The sequence below is a fragment of the Papaver somniferum genome, chromosome 4 (genome assembly GCF_003573695.1).
Source record: "Papaver somniferum cultivar HN1 chromosome 4, ASM357369v1, whole genome shotgun sequence".
Taxonomy (NCBI): domain Eukaryota; kingdom Viridiplantae; phylum Streptophyta; class Magnoliopsida; order Ranunculales; family Papaveraceae; genus Papaver; species Papaver somniferum.
In genome coordinates this window covers 101,757,266-101,779,840 of record NC_039361.1, presented here as the reverse complement: position 1 = coordinate 101,779,840, position 22,575 = coordinate 101,757,266, and the positions used below count along the sequence as shown (strand labels likewise).

Genomic DNA, 22,575 nt, shown 5'->3' with positions numbered 1-22,575 from the left:
TTTGGGGATCAATCCTTAAAGTTGTTTATTACCCTAACACCGACATAATGCATCTAGATCCTACCCCAAAAAGAACTGATAGCTGGATTTGGAAGGGGATAAAAAGTGGGATTGATATAATGCAACCTAATTGCTTTTGGTCTCTAGGTAAAGGTAACAAAATTAGGATATGGACAAATTATTGGATAACAAATCGTAAACCCCCGTAAGCTAAACCCAATATAGATAGCACTACCCTAAACTATGTTAGCGACCAGATGACTCATGATAAATTATGGGACATTGTGAAAATTAACAACTGCTTTGACAACCACACTGTCAACTTAATAAAGCAGATCAAAATCCCAACAAACAACAATGAAGATAATGCTATTTGGTCCTTAACAAAAGACAATAAATTTTCTGTAAAATCTTTATACAATAAGCTTAACATTAGTGAACCGAACACTACTGACTGGGGAAAAATATGGAATTTGAAAGTTTCTCCATCAATAAAACTTTTCATGTGGAAAATAACTAATTCTATCCTGCCTAACAGTATGCGCGTAGCAGCTAAAATCCCAAACATAAACACCACCTGCTTACTGTGCAACAATCATAATGAAACTCTTACTCATCTGTTTTTGGATTGTAATTTTGCTTCGCAAGTGTGGAACCACTTAAACTTCCAGATGGATTATGTTAAAAACGGAGCTACTACCTGTCATGATTGGATAAATAGTTGGTTTAGGGATAAAATAAGAGATAGTAAGTTCATAGATTGGGCAGATTTATGTAGTACCATAAACTGGTATATTTGGAAGGCTCGATGTGATAAAGTTTTCAAAAATAAAGACCGAAGAAGTTGGCAAGCAACCAATACTATTGTTAAATACCTGAACTCCTCTAATCACATAAAGAATGATAGTTATAACATCAATCAAACCCTATATTATAACCCTCTAAATGACCCTGATCTCAAAATCACCCCTATAAATGGCTGGCATTTACCAGGACACTTTATATATTGACTTAATATTGTTATTTCTATGTTACCTGAACTCTGCGATCCATCTATTGGCTTAACTCTGATTGATGACACAGGAAACTGCAAAGAAGCCCGAGGAAATTCTTCAGGCTGGAATTCTAGAGACCTGCTAGAACAAGAAGGAGCCGAAGCAGCATTTCAATGGGCTATGGAGATTTCAGTCCATCACATCGAATTCCAAAGCGACTCTGAACCGATTTTAAAGCTGCTGATTGAAATGTATGCTAAAGCTAGAGAGGAAAGATTCAAGAATAACAATCAATTTGAGTCCCAGAAGTTTAAACTTTTTCATTTTAAAGCACTTTCTTTTAATATGGTCACTAGACCAAACAATTTCTTAGTATCTAGTATTTCTAAAATGTGTAATCGTAGTATCATCAACTCTAAATGGGCTGACGACAACCTTATCTTTTTGATTCAAGAGTTTTCAAACAACCCTGATTATAACTGGATATTGTACTTTCCTTACCATACTGTCTAAAGTATTGGTAAAGAATCGTTTTTTTTTATATAAAAAAAGTACAATAGAACCTCTATATTAGAATATATTAGAGACCACAAAAAGACATGATTGTACAGAGGTATACTTTGAAAAGATCAACAAAAAACAGTTATACATGTATCTTAAAAACATGCGTACCCATATAATGTAGGTAATACAAAAACTAATTGATTTTTTTTAGTTTCATATGTATAAATATATGAAGTTTGTTGTGTAACACAATCCACAAAAAGCTCAACCTCACACGAAAAACTGACAAACAAAAACTGACAAACGAAATCATATGATGAAAGATATTTGTATTGAGTCGTGTAAAAAAAAAATCAAATCCTGTCAGAAGTAAAAGGAACTTGCAAAATGGTTACAAGAATCTCTTCATCATTAATTTTGATGTATGACAAGACCTATATTATTTATATTTTAGTATCAATTATTCTCATATGGAGGTAAGTTACTTAATACGAGTCCGGAAAAAAATACAACTTGTTCCAATATGGAGTTTATTCTTAAAATGTAACTGGCCGAAGCTGGGACGAGAAATTTTTTTCTTACATGGAGGTTATTCCTATACGAGTATTCTTATACATAGGTTCTATTGTATAGAGCTAATGATGAATATCGTGCAGTTGGATCAACTGAAGTTTCTCAGTGGATGAGCTTCTTTTATGAGAAATAACCTAACAAAATTTGTTCCGCATGCAAAGTTCTGGATCATGATTCTGACTCTTCCGCAAATAGAGAAATTCGAAAACTGCATTTGGAGGGAACTGTTAGAAATTTTGGTATTGCGGAACATTTTCTCCCACTGGTTTGAAATCCTTAAGAAATAGTTCAGCTTTATTTTCAACATGGACACACCAAAATATCTAGGCTACGTCAACCAACCACTTTAACAAAATCTAGACCTTTAGATGGAATGAATGTTACATTTTTATTGCCACAGATCCAACATCATACTTCTCTATTGCTCCTGCTGATCGAGCTCCAATTTATCACCAATCCGAAGAGGATATTTCTAGTACAAGTTCAAGTGCTCAACCTATTATTCGTAGAAAACGAAATCGTATGCCAGAAACACTTGTTTTTTCAGAGGAAGTAAATCAACCTTTTCCACTTTCCCAACTTCCGCATAGTGTTAGAGATATTGTTTATCAAAATTTTAATGAGCCAAATGTTTGGGACATTGATGCAAGAAATTACTACAACGCTCAAAACCACCAGGATGCTTGGAAACAAGTTTTTACTCTTCTTATATTAATTTATCTTTTATCGCCTGCTTGTTTTAGTAGTTTGTTTTTTTCTTCTCCGTTATTTTTACCTTTTCACTTAGTATGGATATTCTCTTCTTGAATTGTCAGGGTTTTGGTAACCCATTTACCCGTGATTACTCGTCAACCTACTATACTTCTTAGTTATGTGTATGGTTCTCATAATACCATTGAAAATCAAGCTTAATGAAAATATATTTTGGACATCCAACCAGTTGTGGATTTTCCTTAGGTACTAGTTGGAAATTTGAACTTCACTATGCATAATTAACTGTTCATCTTTGTGTTACTTCTTACATACTTTATTTTTTGGGATCCACAAGTCTTTTTAGTAGGTTTTTGTATGATGTATAAACCAGGGCTTGTTCGGATGAAGAGTCAATAGAAAAACTCACCTATTATGAAACTACTCTTCATCTTTTGGGTACAATAGATTACTAGTGCTAGTAAGCTTGAATGATGGCAGCCGTGGGTATTTGGGTATGTCATGTACTCAACTAGAAATAACCCGTGTCGTAACGACATGACATGAGACGATATAATTTTTGGTCATAATAGTTTAAATAAATATTATAAACCATGATAAGACTTATTTTAACCCATGAGAACTTGTAGTTATGAAAATCTTAGATATTTCCAAATAATTATAAATTTGGTACTGCCTTGATCTGATATCTGATCTGTGATGAATGTATAAGTGTTTGTTACATTACCTGAGTCTTCTAAATTATTGGTGGTGCACTTTCAGGAAAAAAAACTACCATATGTATCCTCCTCCGTTTGAAGACCCTAATTCTAGCTTTGATAAGGACATAATTTGTGTTTTATTTATGTTTTATTTTTATTTACTATATATAATATAAATAAATTTTTACTCTCATCAATTATGATTTTATAAAACAGGTAAAAATTTGGAACTTGTCAAGGTTTAAAATTTTGGTACTAACAAAACCCTTTGGGTTTAATATGAACTCATCTACTGTAGGATGCTTGCACGGTAATTATGACACCCAAAAGTTCCTCAAAAGTTTCCATTAAACATTGAATACATGATTTTGTCAAATAAAAATCGACACTGGAACATAAAAAGGTACTCAAATGTAATCTTTGTACACCTTTGTTTTAGAAGTAAAATTAGTTTACACATTGCTCAACGTTAGACTCTATTATACCTTATCATATTTAACTGGCTCCCAAATGATTTTTTTTTCTTTTTCTTATGTTGATAAAGATTCTAATGTTGTTTTCTTTATACTTTGATGATGGATGGCTAATTTATTACTGACAATAACATTATCAATGCATGTTTTTAACTCCGAGAGATATAAATGATAGTCTTTGTTTATTTTTCTGTCACATTTAACGTTTTTTTATAATCATAATGATGAGAAAATTTAATCAATGTATATTTATAATTGAAGGAGGTTACAGATCTTACATACGTCAGATGTCTTGGGCTGGGATGAGACTGAGATGGTCGGATGCAATGTTTGTCTTTCAAAATGTTATCCGACCGTCCAAGATCAAAAACCCCTTCTATTTTGTATTATAGATAATATAACACTTCATGTCATCGACACGTAACTATGTAGGAGTAAAGAGAAATGATGCCAGATATTAGCATATATTATCAAAAGACTTAGTTGTTGAATGCTTGTAGCTCGGGGCATCGAATTAGAGTACCAATAGCTTACGGCATCAAATAGAGAGTTTCAAGCACCCAGAGACGTGAACAATGCATCGGGAAAAGGAAGACACTCATGTGCCGTTGGTGGATGCAAGCGATGGGAAACCTAGGCTAGAACAATATACACCATTGACATAAAAGAGACGCAAATATTGGGGGAAGTAATGTTGTGGTATAACAAAGCGATGAAAAAACCACTGTTTGTACGGTGGAGTTGGTGCTGGTGCATATGGAAGGCCCAACCGCTGGGTTCTAGCGTTTAGATGATATAATTAATGGAGCACCATCAAATGTGAAGGCCCCAACGCTGGGATGAAGTGTTGGTGCTGATGCTCGTAGCACAAGCGACATAGAAAACCCAACGATGACTTGCTATAACTAGGGAGGTGAGAGATTCTCTAATGGTCATTGTCTGTGTTTCGGTGTTTCCTATATGGCAACAGAAATAAGACATCATATTCCTATTTTTCCTTAAAATAAGGGAGAGAAAATAAAATACATCTCTAATGATAATGTATTTGACCTCTCAATTTAATTAGTATAAATCTTAATTTCAACAACTTAAGATTTCTTAAATTTCATTAGAACTAATTTAATTTCAATAACTTAAGATTTTATCGTGTTTCATTAGAATTAAAAATGGTTATTTAATATATTAAACTCAATTTAATTATGTAAAAGATGATTAGGATGGGTTGACATCCTCTAGGCGAATGTCACCCCAAAATTGAGCCACATCATATATACATTGATTGAAGAAAAAAAATAGATTTTTTTTTAGAGATTTATGCTTCAAAAAAAATTCCATTGGAAAAACTCTAAAACCGATGATGCAATATGTGCTAGTGTTAAGGTAAATCCCATCGATGGGGAAGGTGATGGTGCTAGTATACTCGTGGAACCAACAATTGAATGATGTTTGCCACACTAAGAGGCAATGATACACTATTGTTGTCCATTGGCTCTTGCTTGTACGTTGTGGTATGTACTTTCTAATATACATGCATGCATTTATATTTATCTAGGAGCTTGATAATCATTCGAAAATAAAATTAAGGAATAACACAAGAGCCTCTTATATATATATATACTAAGTATCACCCCGACCGTCAACCTCTTTGATTGTTATTTATTGCATGGTTCGTTTCTACGCTTATTATTTATTTTTATTTTTAGATGTCAACCCTTGTCTTATTAACAATGTTCAAGTTTGCCGATATATTAGCATAATCAGACTCTACACTCGAAAATAGTCAGGGCATGCAGCCTCTCTATTTTTGGTTGGCCGCACCAAATCAGCCGGGGCCGTGGCCCTTAAATTCATTTGAAATAACAAAAAACAGTTGAGGATGATATGTTTTTCTGAACAAGTGAAATTAGTTTGGTCTGAATGTCCTGATATTCGTATTTATGTGTCTAATTTGTCTCAATTTTATATATTGTTGGTGCTCAAAATTTGTACTTATTATACTATTTTGTGTATTTGTAGGTGTTTTTGGGAAATAAAGCTCAATGGACTAAAATGTGGAATTCCGCTCGTAAAATGTAGAAAATGAGGTGATTTATAATGGGATAGGCCCAAAAGGAAGAATATGGAAAATTATTTCATTTGTCCAATTATTTGGATATGGGAGTGTGGAAACTGTGGAGCCCATTATGTCGACATCATTTACAAGATATTAAAAAGATATACAGAGATATTTATTTTAATGAATAAAATAAAAGTGTTAAGTAAGAAATCTACATGAAGTAATTGATGGGAATTAAATATATAAAGAGTATGGAAAGAATATTATTCTTTATGGTTGGAGTTAATAAAGAATAAATAATTCCCAAATAAGGAAAATTATAAATGCATGATAATTATATTATTTGACGCGTGACACATTCTTATTGGAAGATTTTTCATTATATTGACATGTGGTGTATTCTCATTCGGTGATGATGTGGTAGTGGTGAATAAAAAAGGAAAGTGGATTCCTTTGAAAGCTATAAATACGCAGTGGATACAAGAAAAAGGGGAGGTCCGGAGTCTGAGCGAAAGAGTAGAGTTTTTATCTCATTGTTTTTATTTCTCTTTTGTAATAATGGAGTAATTCCTGCGCTAATGTGGAGGAAGAAACTATTTTGATGGGTAATATTTAATATTCAATCTCTTTGACATATTTACTCCATATTTTTGCTTTTAATTTATTTTAAAAAAATTCTTCTTTACATGCTTCACAATAATTGTTTTGGGTAGTTTGTACCGATCTTTTATAAGCGAAGGAAAATTAGGCTTTAAAATAACGACGAGAGTCATAAAAAAAGAAGAACTTGTAACGTTATATCTTCCAAAGCATGAGATTGGGTTCGAAATTGTTTTAAGTAAATTAGGAGTATTGTGTCAAAGGAATCATTATTGATTTTACAAACATTAGAAGTAGTGGAATCCGAAACACTAGATTCATCTATCCTTGGTTAAAAAAAATCAAATTTAATTATTTTTTCTTTAGTATTTTATTTTATTAATCTTAAACCAAATCTATAAAAAAAAAAGTTCGAGTATCGAATCTTTTCTTACCACTTTAAAACTACATCACTTTTTGGCGTCGCTGCCGGGGACTTGCCTTTATGTTAGGTTTTAGATTTTCTTTTGTAATTATTTTTCTAATTTATTTATTCTTATTATTTGTTTTTGTATTTACGTCTTTGGGTATTTTTCTTGTATTTTTGGTATGCAGAGTTTTATTGAAATAAAAAGTGAAAAGTGGAATACACGGCCAAAAAGGTAAATATAATAACCCAAGATTTTATTTTATTGTATATAGTAGACTTTTTTTTATTTCTTTCTTTTTGCAAATATTTAAATTAAAATTGTACATAATTAGACTAGTTTTTTTTTTAAATATTTTTTTTTTACATGTGCACATACCAATTGCATCTTCCGACACCGATTTTAGGAAAACACGTGGTTTAGTAAGGTGAACCCTCTGGGCGTTATCATCCGAAACACCACAAACCTTAGCCCAGTATTGTTGACCAGTCTTTGGATGTAGGTATATTCTTCTTAAGGTAACCTGAACCTACCTATTTTAGTCGACCCTGCATTTGCATGTGCACAGAAAATGTCTAGCTGGTATTATAAAGACAAATATAATGATTAACAGACAGAGTTTCAAAATGGACACTACTACTTTGACCATAATGTGCATAGTGGTTGGGAGCACCAATCTTTTCAAGGTTATGGTTCATACCATAGTGAGCCAATTACTATTCGCACGCGCACAGGTCATACGAGCAAGAAAATAAGGAATATTACAGTACTAGTTCCTCGTCTTTGGACGACTTAATTAAACATTTGAAAACTAATCCTTATTATGATGCTTATGTTCATATCTTTCCTCTAGAAGAGTCTCTCAAACTGATGGATGTTCCTTCTGGTCCTATTCTTTCTCTAGAAGAGTCTCTCAAGCTGATGGCTGAGAATACAAGTAATTTTGTGTTAGAGACGAACGAAAGACTTGCTCGAAATAATCTTAATTTCCAATACAGTGCTTCCAATAATACCCTTGGAAATGAGGATAATTATTTGCATAATCAAGATGAGGTTCAACCATTTTCATGTTATTATAACGATGATTATGAAGAGGATAATGTTGATGAAGAATCTGAAATATATGGGCATAGTGATCAAGAATTTGTTACTCCAATTGAACTTTGTAATGCTATTTCTAGTTCAAATCCAAATAATTTTAATAATTATTCACCTATTCAAAAGGACGAGGATTTGACTAGAGATACCTCCGTTTTAGACGATGTAGAATTTCCTAGTTACGAAGACGATAATGATTTAGAGGAACGAGTTTATTATGAGAATATTATTTTAGAGGCTAACGATTTAAAAAAATAAACTTAGACGAAGAAGATGAACTCGTAGAGCTTTTAAATATGAGTGAGGATGCATCACCTGAGTATAATCTACATGAAGCAATTGACCATTTTCAGGATTCTGATGATCTAGAAATTAGGGAAATTGTAGCTAGTCTATCTAGAGACACCCAAAACTCTAAATTTGGGAGTGATTATCATTCTCCTTGTGACTTACCTTTATCTCTTACAGAGATCCCTCACTCGGGACTTGACATATGTGCGTCAACCATTTTAAAAGATTATATTCATACACGTTTTCCTGAACTTGGTGATTTCTATAAGGAAGTTCAGTTGTTAGAAACCCATCCTCTGGTTGGTGTGGTTTGCCCGGGATATACCCAGATTGACTTTGTTTTCCCACCAAATATTTTCTTCCAAATGTGGGAACGTATGAATTTCAAATGTGTCAGTTACTGAGTTTTGAAACTAAACCTAAGTACTTTAGGATATTAGAAACGACACATTTTCCTAAGATTGACCACCACTTTCATCATGGTCAATTTTGTGAGTCAACACTGATTGACTTTAAGGATCCGCAATTATTTAGGTTATTATTATGTTCTTCTAAGTTTTTACTTGAGTTTTTCCAGACTCTAATACCTGAACCGGATCTTAGCTTTGAGGAATTCCAGCACATGAAAGTATTTTAATCGAGCCAGTTATAGAACCTGAACCACAACTATATGTAGTTGTTGATAAGTGCATAATTCATATGATTTTAGTGTCCATTCCATACTTGTTTTAGCTATTATTCTTGCATATTCTCGTATTATTACTCTTGTTTTCTCTTGTTTGTCTCTATTAGGTGAATCATCCAAAAAGGATCTACAAAGTGCTGAAAATAGTTAGGAAGAGAAGTATTTCAAGAATCCAAGTGCCCAAGTCCAAGAGAAGTGGAAGAAAAGCGACGAAAAGGAGCAAAACGCTCAAAATCAAGAAAAGGGCTAAAGACCGATCTTAACTCATTCAAATTAAGGATTTATCATCACCATCTTGAAGATAATTGAAATATAAAAAGAATGCAAAAATAATGAGGTCATTCCGAGTTCGGATGAAGAAGTTGTGGCCAAAACAAGCTTTTATTGAATACCGAAGACAGTAAAGTTCGCGGACGGGCTTCATACTTTAATTCCGAAAATTTCTGCTGGAATTTGAAGTTTGCGGACTGGGTTTGCGAACTTAGCAAGTGGAAAACGTGTATAAATACCTTGGAAAGCGTAAGGCCACGTTTGGGAACGTTATTTCGTTATTTTGGGTCGGGTTCTTGAACCAAACTAAATACATGAAAACCAAGCAATGTAAACTTATAAAAATGTGTTAGGTTATGTAAAATGATATCATATCATTAGGTCACGAAATTGTAAGTCTTGGAGAGGAGAAATATCAAAGCTAGGGTTTCAGAGCGATTCTCAATCGTAACGTTATCTCTTTACTTTTCTCATATGTATATCATGGATGTTTCTACATCCATGAGTAGCTAAACACCTATTGATTGAGGATGAATTCTAAGTTGTAAACTTGATTTGATTTAATTTATGAATCTATTTTGATTTCTTCATATAATTATCGTTTGTGTTTACTATTAAAATACTTATGATTGATTGATAGATTGTTTAGGTGTCCAACTAAATATATTTGTTAGTATAATCTATTGCTAGTAAGGGTTAGGATATCCGTAATTGTGGAATAATTCCTTACACAAGTAGAGAACGTGAGACCTTGCAGAGGGATTCTGTAAAACGATCGCGTGTAAACACAACCCTAGCAAGTAGACCGAGCGTACTAAGTCTAACTACTAGGATCAAACATAAATTCACAAACCCTAAAGCATTCGATGAGTTACATCTTGTAACCGTACCTTAAGGTGGTTCATACGAATAGAATCTGGTAACTAAGCGTACTTATTATCCAGTGATATAAAGAATTTTGGGAATAGCTAAGCGTACTTGCTATTGTACGGTTGGTGATAATCTATGGTCAATGACGAATAGATGAATATATTAACTCATTGACAGTTTATTAACGAAGAAGGATTCCTCAATCACATCTCTCTATTTCTTACAACTTAATATTTTTCAATTGCTTTTATTTACTTTATTCAAATTTAAAAACAACCCCACCTTTGTGACACTTTAACAACTAAAACTCACTTCTCTTCGTGGGAATGATCCTTACTTCCATTACATTACCAGTTAATTGTGTGGAAATAAGTGATTTAATTTGATTGCACTCATGACACGCATCAATTGTCTTAAACGGGAAACTAGACAAGGGTATGCTTTATTTGTTCATTTACTTGGAATATTGCAGATTCCTTTTATTTGTGGTAGCTTTATTTTGTTTTGATGACCCACAGATATTTCGGCTATTACTTTATGATTCTATGAGGTGACTAATCCTTTCTTAGTCTGGCTGAAGACTTTAAACTTAGCACTTCTTGGGAGGCAAGCCATGCACATGCAACACGGTAATATCTTTCCTTAACTCTTTTTCTTAAAGTGATAGACGCATTTATGTGGCTATTTTGATCCCGTTTTTCTATTTTGTTAGTACCCATTTTTGTACTTATTTTGGTATTTTATGTCTTTGTAGGTATTTTTGGAGAAATAAACATGCGCGGAGAAATTGGCTCGAAAAATGGTATTTGGAATCTCCGGAGAAAATTACTGAAGACATCCCTCAAATGGATAAGGGGTACTCCAGTAGATAAGGGGCGCTTCACTGCTATTTGCACCCTCAATTACTAGGTGTACCCCAGTTATAGCAGCACCAGCGCACTGGACAAAAGAACCCCCACATTTTCTTCTCGGTTTGAAAGTGGAATTTAGGCGGGAAAAGAATTACAGAGTTTGGACTTCCCTGTTTTGTGTTTGAACGAGATTTGCTCGTGGGTTTTCAATGGACCATGTTGGTTTGGGCCTGCTAGTATCTAACAGGGAAGGTAATCAAGTCAGTGTCGGAAAAATAGCTTGTTCTCATGTTATCTCGGCTAAAACAGAGTGACGAGGAAGACGGTAGTTACGTGGGACCGGGAAGAGGTTTGGAAGAGAATTTGGTGGAATTTCTGTTGGTATGGAATGGGATTGATTTGTTGTGACTATACATGGAAGATGACGTGTTAGAAAGAATAGGAAATTTTCTTCAGAGTTATACAGGGAAAGAATATTTCTGGGAATAACGGATATATCTGGAAGGTACGTGAAGGTATGGAGAAGATATTCCCCAAGAATTATTTATATCAAGTCTAGACGGAGTTTAGGAAAAAATTGAACAAGGCAGAGACATGTAGGAGAATAAAATGAGAAACAAAAGTCCGAGACTTTTGGAGGAGGAAAGTGGAAGATTTCTCGGGATTTTGGACCCTGTTACGTATAAAAAAGATTGATATGAGTCCCAGGAGGATTGTCGAGAGTTTGGGGTCGATAGAATCGGAGCAGAGAAGTACAGGTGAAGTTGTAGGAATATTCACCTGCTGTTGGTGAAGAAGAGAAGCTGAAAACATTGGACAGACGAGGACAGTCGCAGAGGCAGTCTTTTTCAAACATCATAACAGAAGTATCGTTGTTCAACAATAATAGATAACATATATCATAAGCTTGTCATCTTTTCTCTGTAACAGTTCAACCCGTTGTAACAGCTGTTTGTAACACCGTTACAGCGTTGCAAAATGTCTGCTTTATTAGTTTTCTCTTGTTTTTCACCTATTTGAGCTATGAACAACTATTTTGAGCACGTGAATAATATGAGGAGCTAAAACCCAACACTGGGATGACGGAGGAAGCCATATTTCATGCGTGTGGTAATTATATTTAATTCTTTCATGACTTTTTGCAAGGATTATTAATTGTTTTATGGTTTTTATTGAACGGTTGTGATTTCAATTGATGGGTTATACTTAGGTTAAGTCTTTTGATATCCCATGCTTTAGATTTATAGTCGTTGCTTTTCAAAAATCTACCTTGGCAAAGAAACAGAGTCAATATTCTATTGGAGCTATAATTGTCTAGAATAACTATATGAATCGCATGAATGGATTTATTGGTGGAATCCTGAGTCCCAGTCTCTCGTAACATTAAGTGAAACCAAAATTAAGTCTGAAATCAAATCTTTACAAGTCTTTGAACGAACTTCTACTTATCACTTTCAAAACTACATCAGGTAACAATTTCTCCTTGTTCATGCTTTTAATTTTATCTTTAGAACATTAAGGACAATGTTAGATTTAAGTTTGGGGGTATGGAAGAAACTTTTTAGTTGTAATAAATAAACTCCAGAGCTTGAAATTTATGCTTATTAAGGATAGCACTCACCAATATAAGTGGATGGAAGTATCTTGGTTGTTGGAGTTGAGGAACCAATCTGATTAGATGGAAACATCTAAAGAGTCTATTCATAAAAGCACAGAGCTCAGGTGTTAGAAATAACATGATAGTTTCATCGTATTTCGGAATCATCTTATTACTTATGTTTTTATTTTTTGCATAATTTTTATGTTGATGTCCACTGGGTTGAAATAGGGTGATTGAGTTACTAAAAAGAAAAAAAAAGGAAATAAAAAAGTTGAAAAAAAGAAAGAAAAGAAAATTGAGACTAGACCATCGTACCAACCAGAATAAATTCAATAAAGTCGACCACTGGTACCCTTGTATATGCCAGTTATGTTGACCTAGAGTTTAATCTAGTCCCTGTACAGTTTTCGTTTATTTTTAATTTTATTGACCGAGTAAAATAAAAATATGGTGACCTAGAGTTATGATTATCGACCGTTGGTTCCCTTGTATATACCAGCTCTGTTGATATTAGTCCAAACCAGTATTTCAATCCATTAGGTTATAGGATTCATCTTGGCATGACATTCATTCGCAACAATCTATTTCTATTTCCATCTTCTTAATCTAGTCATGTGATTTGTTTGATTCAGGATATTGATGTCCATGGTGCGGCTATCTGAGTAGAGCTCTGTCACTTATATATGAAATTTAGTATGCTTGAGTACAAACTCGTGTACAACAATTGGAATTTCGCATCAGGGTACTTCCTCTTGTAATCAATGAGAGTATGCCAACCAAAGAGATTCTTTAGTGCCTTCCAAAGTTCTGCGTAGATAGTTAGGGTCTGGAGTAAAGGTTTTGTGGGTATAACTCTTGTAAACCCTCTCGAGACTATAACTCGGCCACTCGGGCCACCTAGGGGATTAAAGGCTTGTTGCACACGTTAAGTGCAACCGCGATGCCTGCGACAGTGAGTTAGGATTTTATTTTGATTTGCTCGAGGACTAGAAAATAATAAGTTTGGGGGTATTTGATAGACGCATTTATGTGTCTAATTTGTCTCAATTTTATATATTGTTGGTGCTCAATATTTGTACTTATTTTACTATTTTGTGTATTTGTAGGTGTTTTTGGGAAATAAAGCTCAATGGACTAAAATGTGGAATTCCGCTCGTAAAATGGAGGAAATAAAGTGATTTATAATGGGCTAGGCCCAAAAGGAAGAAGATGGAAAATTATTTGATTTGTCCAATTATTTGGATATGAGAGTGTGGAAAGTGTGGAGCCCATTATGTCGACATCATTTATAAGATATTAAAAAGATATATATGGAGATATTTATTTTAATGAAGAAAATAAAAGTGTAAAGTAAGAAATTTACATGAAGTAATTGATGGGAATTAAATATATAAAGAATATGGAAATAATATTATTCTTTATGGTTGGAGTTAATAAACAATAAATAATTTCCAAATAAGGAAAATTATAAATGCATGAGAATTATATTATTTGACGCGTGGCACATTCTTATTGGAGGATTTTCCATTGTCTTGACATGTGGCATATTCTCATTCGGTGATGATGTGGTAGTGGTGAATAGAAAAGGAAAGTGGATTTCTTTGAAAGCTATAAATATGCAGTGGATACAAGAAAAAGGGGAGGTCCGGAGTCTGAGCGAAAGAGTAGAGTGTTTATTTCATTATTTTTATTTCTCTTTTGTAATAATGGAGTAATTCTTGTGCTAGAATGGAGGAAGAAACTATTTTTAATGGGTAATATTTAATATTCAATCTCTTTGATATATTTACTCCATATTTGTGCTTTTAATTTATTAAAACTTTGCTCATCTTTACATGCTTCATAATAATTGTTTTGGGTAGTTTCTACCGATCTTTTATAAGCGAAGAAAAATTAGGCTTTAAAATAACGACGAGAGTAATAAAAAAAAAGAACTTGTAACGTTATATCTTCCAAAGCATGACATTGGGTTCGAAATTGTTTTGAGTAAATTAGGAGTATTTGTGTCAAAGGAATCATTATTGAGTTTACAAACATTACAAGTAGTGGAATCCGAAACCCTAGATTTATCTCTCCTTGGTTAAAAACAATCAAATTTAATTAGTTTTTCTTTAGTATTTTATTTTATTAATCTTAAGCCAAATCTATAGAGAAAAAAAAGTCTGAGTATCGAATCTTTTCTTACCACTTTAAAACTACATCATGTCCGGACCTCAGTCGTAGTCCTTATATTAGAATTGGCGGTAAGCCTATAAGTTAACTGGAATCTACAGTCCCGGTGTCTGTCAATTTTTATTTTTTTTTATATGTCAACCCTTGTCTTATTAATAGTGTTCAACTTTGCCGATATATTAGCATAATCAGAGTTTACACTCGAAAATAGCCAGGGCATGCAGCCTCTCTGTTGTTGGTTGACCGCACCAAATCAGCCGGGGCCCTTAAATTCATTTGAAATAACAAATATCAGTTGAGGATGATCTGTTTTTCTGAACAAATGAAATTAGTCTGGTCTGAATGTCCGGACCTCAATCGTAGTCCTCATATTGGAATTAGCGGTAAGTTTATAAGTTAACTGGAATCTACAGTCCCGGTGTTTTATTCACTGGATCAAACCAGCAGGGGCCATTAAATTCCTTTGAAATAATGAATAACAGTTGTTCATGATCATCCGTTTTCACACATTTTATCACCGAGAAGAATTGATTTTTCTATCCCGAATTACGTGGTCAGTTATGTTATTACAATCTTAACTTCCGGTAGATCTATTCTCCATCGATTTTACCATTTTTTTATCGTAAAATTAGCCGTGAGTCTATAAGTTAGTCAGGATCTGTGACCCCAATGTTTTGTTGGCAGGATCAAATTATCTTTATACCTACGTCCCTGGTTGTAGCCTCTTAAATAGCTTTGGAGTAACTAATAACAGTAGCCATGTTGATGGTCATTTTTCTTGGCATATTTTTATTACCAGAAGATTTATTCTTCTATGCTCGATTGTGTGTTCGGGATGAACAAACTAAGTCAACTATTAATTTTATATAAAATTCACATTTCTTCACCTCCTACTTGAAATAATTAATTTAACTATAATTAATCGATGGCAGTCTTTCGTAAGGTGGGTTCCGCGCCAATGTTAATTTTTTGAACAATCCCACATGCTACGTTCTATAAACATCTAGTAATACAAATAGAGAGAGTTGTGAAAGGAATTTGTGTATAAGTATAAACATTGGCAGGCTTCTGTGTTAGCATGTTGACATGTGGAGATTCCACTAATCCAAAAACTTTTGAACTTACCTTTAGTATGCAAGCTACAACCTTTGTAGATTTGAAACAATTCATCATGCTTCAAATTCATATCCCATGCTATTAGCAACACTTTCTATATTGGCAGGCTTACGTAACACTAAATTTATCCTCTTCTACACCAATAAGACTTATCCTCTTCCGACTCTTTGTGAACAGTGACGAATTCATGGCAGCGACCCAGTGGAAGCAAGCTGGTAATGTTTACAATACATTACATTTAGTCATATTCCGTTTATAGTTAGCTATGTCCGGTAATCTTCAGAAAATACTACCCAAATTCTTATTCCAACTCTTTGGAAATAGCTAACGAATTCATGGAAGCTAAATTCAGCCATATTCCGATTATAGTTAGCCATGTCCAGTAATCTTCAGCGAATACTACCCAAATTCTTAATCCAACTCTTTGTAAACAGCTAACGAATTCATAGCAGCGACCCAGTGGAACCAAGATGGTAATAATGGTTTAGTTCTGTCTAATATTTATTGTGTCTTTCAATGGGTGGTCCTGGGTTTCTCTAGATCGATTAGTTGTTCCAAATCGGTTTCCCTGCAAAGAATTCAAATCCAAAGCCAACCCATATCTCTAGATCAAATATGGACTCCGGATACTCGATAACTCATCAACTAATCACCTAAAAGACGGCAGCAAGATCACCGCCAAATAAGTACCAGTATGAAACCCGATTCTTGCCCCAAATCGATTTCCATACAGAGACTTCCAATTGAAAACAAACCGATAACTGCTGTATCAAGCTATCAAGTACTCAACCTACACACACACCTCTTCCATATCTGCCATAGATGCAGAGAAAGATATCCGGAGAAGATGTCAACCAAATTGCAGCGTTTTTATAGGTATTTATGGACTCGAACCTTTACCAATTCTATTTCCTTGTTACACTCTGTTCTAGAATTATATCAGGAAAAAGACATATTATGGAAGCGTAGTAAAAACGGCAATTAATGTCAGCCATTAGATAGGCCTTTCTTTTTTTATAAAACTCACCCAAATTTGTTTCTATATCAAGGAATTGAAACATAGTTATATGAAGAAACTTAAGGATCGACCATTAGCAAACCACAATTATCGGGATCTGAATATGCAATTATTAATTTTTTATTTATTAATTAGGTAGCCTAGCCAAATGAGGAAATCCAGGGATCCGACGACCGAAAATATACCTCGTCCAATTCTCGATCCCCGCCGTCGGATGACGAAATCGATGGTCGGATATATCCGAATAGACAAACACAACTTCTTTTTATAATATAAATATATATATATATATATATATATCTAGAGCTTGACATGTGTCGTGTCGACGCGGCCTTCATAATAAATAACTTTTTCATATGTCAATTTTGATCCATATCATTTATTTGTTGTTACTATATAAAGTTATTAATATGATTCCTCTTGCTTTGTAATTGTTATTTTTTTAAATATATTCTAACCAAGTTTATTTTAACGTGCTAAAGAAAGTCAACCACAACTTTTATGCCCTATTATATATTCATACCGATAAAAAATAAGGATTGCCTGCTATCGCAGTAACCAACAATCACTATCTCCAAAACCACAATTACCATTATTTTTTCCACCATCATTACTTTCACTGGATGCAATTAAACTAACCAATACTCCCAACCACCCTTAATATATTGATATAGTTATTAATGAATTTATTATATATTACTAGAAGTATGTTAATTACGATAATTAATGAGACATTTATTAAGAAAAATTAATAAAATATTTGTTAAGAGATATTAATATAAACAAATTAAGACGGTTGTAGATGCTTCGAACTTTTAATCACATATGTCTATTATAACAGTTTACACGGACAATCATAACCATAGATTTATCTGTCCCCTAAACAAATATGAGTTGCATTTTTATCCAGCCGGACGACACATGCTTGATAATAAGTAATACTGAGTGTATGTGTGTGGTATTTTTAACCCGTGTCATTTCTTTCTTGTTACTATATAAAGTGAAAATTGTTTAAGGATCTATTGTAATTGGCATATTTTATTTCGTATCGTAATCGAGTTTATTTAAACAATGTAAACGATCAACTATGCAACTTCCTCGGTATAACGTTACTTATGTCGTAATGACATATAATTAACATTCTCCACTATTGCTCACAATTGCACACAACTCTTGAACCACCCATTTTCTTCCACCGGGGTCAGAATTAGAAATTTAGCTATGAAAAGGCAAAAAAATATCAGGGTGAACAAGATGGTAAAAATTGTGGTTTTAGCTCGTATTATATTAGAAAAATTACTTATGGAAGTTAACATGCCAACCAGGGTACGTAGACAATTGCCCATCCTTTTCATGGGCTGGATCCCCCACCCTCCCATTTTCCACCAACACTAAGTAACGTTAGCGCCTCCTCTACTACCCACTAACATCACCACCAGCACAACTACCATAAATTTTCATTGACATATTTAGTTATTAACAAATTTACTATTTATATATATATATATGACTAATAGCACAATGGGAAATTAATAAACAAATTTGTTATAATCTAGACTAGGATATGAACCGTGCGGTAACGGCATGGGTTTTGGGCTGCTGTTACTGCTTAATATGACCTTATTAACTCATTGTATGTTCCCCTATAACATGATCGCTTTTCTTCGAAAGAGTGATACTTAGGCCCTTGTTTCCCTGAAAAAGTTATGTATTAGAATTTAGTCTTGTTAAATTCATATCTAATAAAAATATGTAATTGATAATCATATTTATATGGAATACACAGTTTCACCCTCTTCAAGTATATATATCCATATGGACTATTTGTGGATACCTTGAAGCGTCACTGCTGATTCTTAAAGTTGTGTCATGAAGGTTGGTGAAGTTGAGGTTTGACCGTGTATGTTCCCGACCCTTAATTTGCATTAAACATTAGGGACGGAGCCACTTGAAAACATGGGTATACAGTTGCAGACCCAGCTAATTTTGATTTCTTGCACCCTTAGCAAGACCTAACTTCCCATTAGTCAAGTTTCTGTCTTCCCCTCTTCGAGGCATCCATTTTAGAGTATTACTGTATAAAGAAACAGTTTTATCAATTAAAATCTATTAAATAGGAAAACAAAATCGAACTTCTTGGAACATTGTATATGTTTAAAGACGCAACTAATAGGATATCCTCCTAATGCGTCTAGCTAATGGGGTTGTAGATCCAAAAAAAGAAGAAGTAATCATTGTACTTGAAAAGAAAATTCTTATATGTTGTCAATTTGTCCTCAGATCCATCTCTGGCTTCTTCCTGCAAATATACAAAATGTGGCAGGGCCAACAGAATTCTCAAGATATATACATGGAGAAACGTAGGGCCTGTAAGTTTATAAGAATCATCAATAGTAATTAAGGTTTAAATGGCATATTGCCCGTTTCACTTCAATCTGCAGAACAATATTTTCATTTAGAGCAAAAAAGAATGATTGATGTTTTATATTTATTAAAACTTATTGCAAATGGAGATTTTTTCACATGTGGATAACAATAAACACCTCCCAAAATCAGCAACAAACTGCTTTCCTCAAGGTAAAAGTTTAGCGCATGTAAATACTTCGGCCATGATTCTGGGATCCTTCTAGGTAGATCGAATTCCACTAACTTCCTTGTGTTGTGGTATCAAATTTCAAAATGACTCCGCAGGACCATACACGATTATTGTTTATGGCATATCTCATTTACAGTTATATCCAGAAGAAAATCATTGTGGTTTCCCCTCACTTCACTAATTTGCAATGATGTTAACGGTAGCAACATGGGAGTACTTCACTGGCACATTGATCCAGTGCGCACATTGATATGTTGTTATAATACAATTCCATGCTAGTTATCATTTTAAATTCATGCTACCAAATTCTTAACCACTTATGTAAAAGGCCAATATACGATCATGTAACCAATCAAATCGCATATTAAACTATTTTTTCAGTTGAATTAGCCAAGACCTATATTTGTTATCTTATATCTAAAGATGTCATCTGAAAGAAACATTCGGCATATGCATTCTCGCTAGCCATCCTAGTCTAACACTTAATTGGCCTAGATTCATATTGTTTGATTGGCCTAGATTCATTTGCTTTCCAGAAAATAACGTAAGTTAGATCTAAAGCTAAGAATATTTGACATTTGGTTCCTCATGGAACCAATTAGATCGATTTGTTATTGGTGTGAGTTAATTTCTAGAAACCAACCAAGGTTGTTGACTAAAACAATACTGTTACAAACTTGAGGAAGTTAAGCGCTACCTTATTTGCAGAAATATCCACTCCATCTGATAGTAATTTCGCTAGAAGATCAATGATGATCAACAGAGAAGTTGCCCTAACAACTACTTCCACCACTTTAAAGAATGAAAATTTGCTGTTTTGGGCCATAAATGCCATTAGCTATCCCACCTGCAATAAAACTTGGTTAGATTGGAGCCAGAAATAGGTACTCAGCACCTTCTACGTATATATACATTGAAATATTACCTCATGTTACATGTGGCTATGTACTCGGAACAATGACGTGGACTGCATCCCCAAGCAAATGGAACATTATTGCATGTTTGTCCGTGTAAGGGTTATCTTCTCTATACGAATTAATCACCTCAAATATCATTATTGAAATTAACTGAGAATAACCTAGGCTAATAAATAAGTCTACCAGGCCTACTTTTAATTTGTGGCAGTAATGCAACATAACCTTAAACTTTCCGGAAGAATATTTTAACCATGAGTTTATAAAGTTTTGCCATTATTGAATCAACATTAAGTTTAGATGTTTAAATCCTAAACATGCTTTCAGATGTGGAAAATAGGCTCTTCAGTTCAAAACTCTCTTGGGGTTTAGACTCCGGTTGTAATTTATATATAAATTAGTAGAGTGGATTAATAGTCGACAATTGAACTGTTTTGCATGTATGAGCAAAGTGCCAGAGAAGCCAAAACGAACTGTTTTGCATATATGAGAAAAGTTTCAGAAATCCATAATATACATGTACCTTCCATGTTTTTTTTTTTGATCAACAAAATGAAAATGGGACTATGAACCTGTGGGAAACTTAGCATATAACCTTCACAAATGTATGGCATATTGTAAGAAATCTGCAAAAGAAACCATGGAAATCCTATATAAAAAGGTATATTTATTTTCTCATAAAATAATCATAAATTATCTCACATATCACTTGTCATCAAGGTAATTACAATATCCTTTGTTATGAATAAACTAAAGTTGTCTCATTATGAGAACACGATACTAAGAAAGCTAGGCACATTTGGACTGAACACACAATCAACTCAAGATTAGAACATAATTTCTTTGCAACCCTCGTTCGACTTTCATTGGAGATAGTTTTAGTTAGTGAAATCTAAAACCAAAACAACTTTGCTCGTCAAAAGATAAGAAAGAACAAACTCAAATTTACTTTATTAACCATGCCACACTTTTCAATCTATTAAGTAATTGTTCAATTGGTGTCTATAAACTTCTATCTCAGTACACTAACTAAAATAAATCAACTGTTAAGCAAGAAAATTGCTGCAAAATCATAGTAGACATTCTCCATGTATTGAAAACCAATACAAAAAATATGGGCAGAAAATGACAATGACAGAAACCAAGATTATACCTTGTAATTGCTACACATTCAGGAAGGATTTAATGTCAGTACTACTTCTCATTCAGGAATTTTATCAAACACCCCATGAAGGTAAAAAAAAAAAAGTCCCTAACTATGTCTACGAAATTGAAATAAGAAAACTTGATCAGACCTGCGAAATTGAAACGAAAAAAAAGGAAGCGTCTTTGTGAGAGAAGTGAATCAAAGCCAAAAGAGGTTTGAATTGCAGAAGTTAATTCATCTTCTGCGTCGGAATCTCATCTATCAAAACATTAATAACATTCAGTTAATCCAATTTCTCATAATGAAAAAAAGAAGAAAAAAAAAAAACCTTAACGAAACATTCTCGATAAGGAATCGCATCGAAAAAATCAAAACAAAAAACTAAAGCTAAAACATAAAAAAAAAAAAATCATAATATATCAAGACTATGAAAACCCTAACTCTATCTATGAAATTAAGATACATGAGAAAAGAATCATACCTCTAGCGTATAGGGGGTCACAGAAACGAAGAACAGGGAAAGTGGCTCTGGAGGAGTAGAGAAGTGAGTGTAACCAAAATCAATGGAGAAAGTCGTTTCATTGTTTTCAATTACAGTATGCTGAATTAATGGCTAAAGAAAAGGTAACGTTTTGTATGCATTGTGGGGTTTCCATTCAAGGATTGAACGCGTGGCGGTAGAGTATAAAAATATATCTAATAAAATTTGGACCCTCCTTTATGTGTCAGAAATATAGATCTCCTTCCAATTTTGAAAAACTGGAGATGTTAGTGAAAACGTCCGTCTGGACCGTCCTTTATGTGTCCAAAATATGGATGACCGTCCATAGGGAAAAACATCATCATTAGTACAAAGCAAATCTAGGCTAAGTTTGCCTGTGTTAGTGGTGGTCATGATTTGTCCAGACAAAGATAAATCAAAGGTTG

The 22,575-nt window shown here is 33.7% G+C and overlaps 1 long non-coding RNA gene across 3 annotated transcripts; it reads right to left on the bottom strand.

The window, feature by feature from the left end:
• Nucleotides 1-18,383: 18,383 nt before the first annotated feature.
• Nucleotides 18,384-22,288, bottom strand: LOC113276205. 3 transcript variants are annotated; one of them, XR_003324152.1, is made up of 6 exons: nucleotides 22,130-22,288; nucleotides 20,513-21,906; nucleotides 20,285-20,434; nucleotides 19,232-19,290; nucleotides 18,826-19,065; nucleotides 18,384-18,686 (listed from the first exon to the last, which is right to left on the bottom strand). It is a non-coding gene; the product is annotated as an uncharacterized LOC113276205 (long non-coding RNA). The 3 variants fall into 3 exon arrangements; XR_003324153.1 differs by lacking the exon at nucleotides 19,232-19,290 and having other exon boundaries at nucleotides 20,513-21,127; nucleotides 21,797-21,906; XR_003324151.1 differs by lacking the exon at nucleotides 19,232-19,290.
• Between the last annotated feature and the right edge of the window lie 287 nt (nucleotides 22,289-22,575).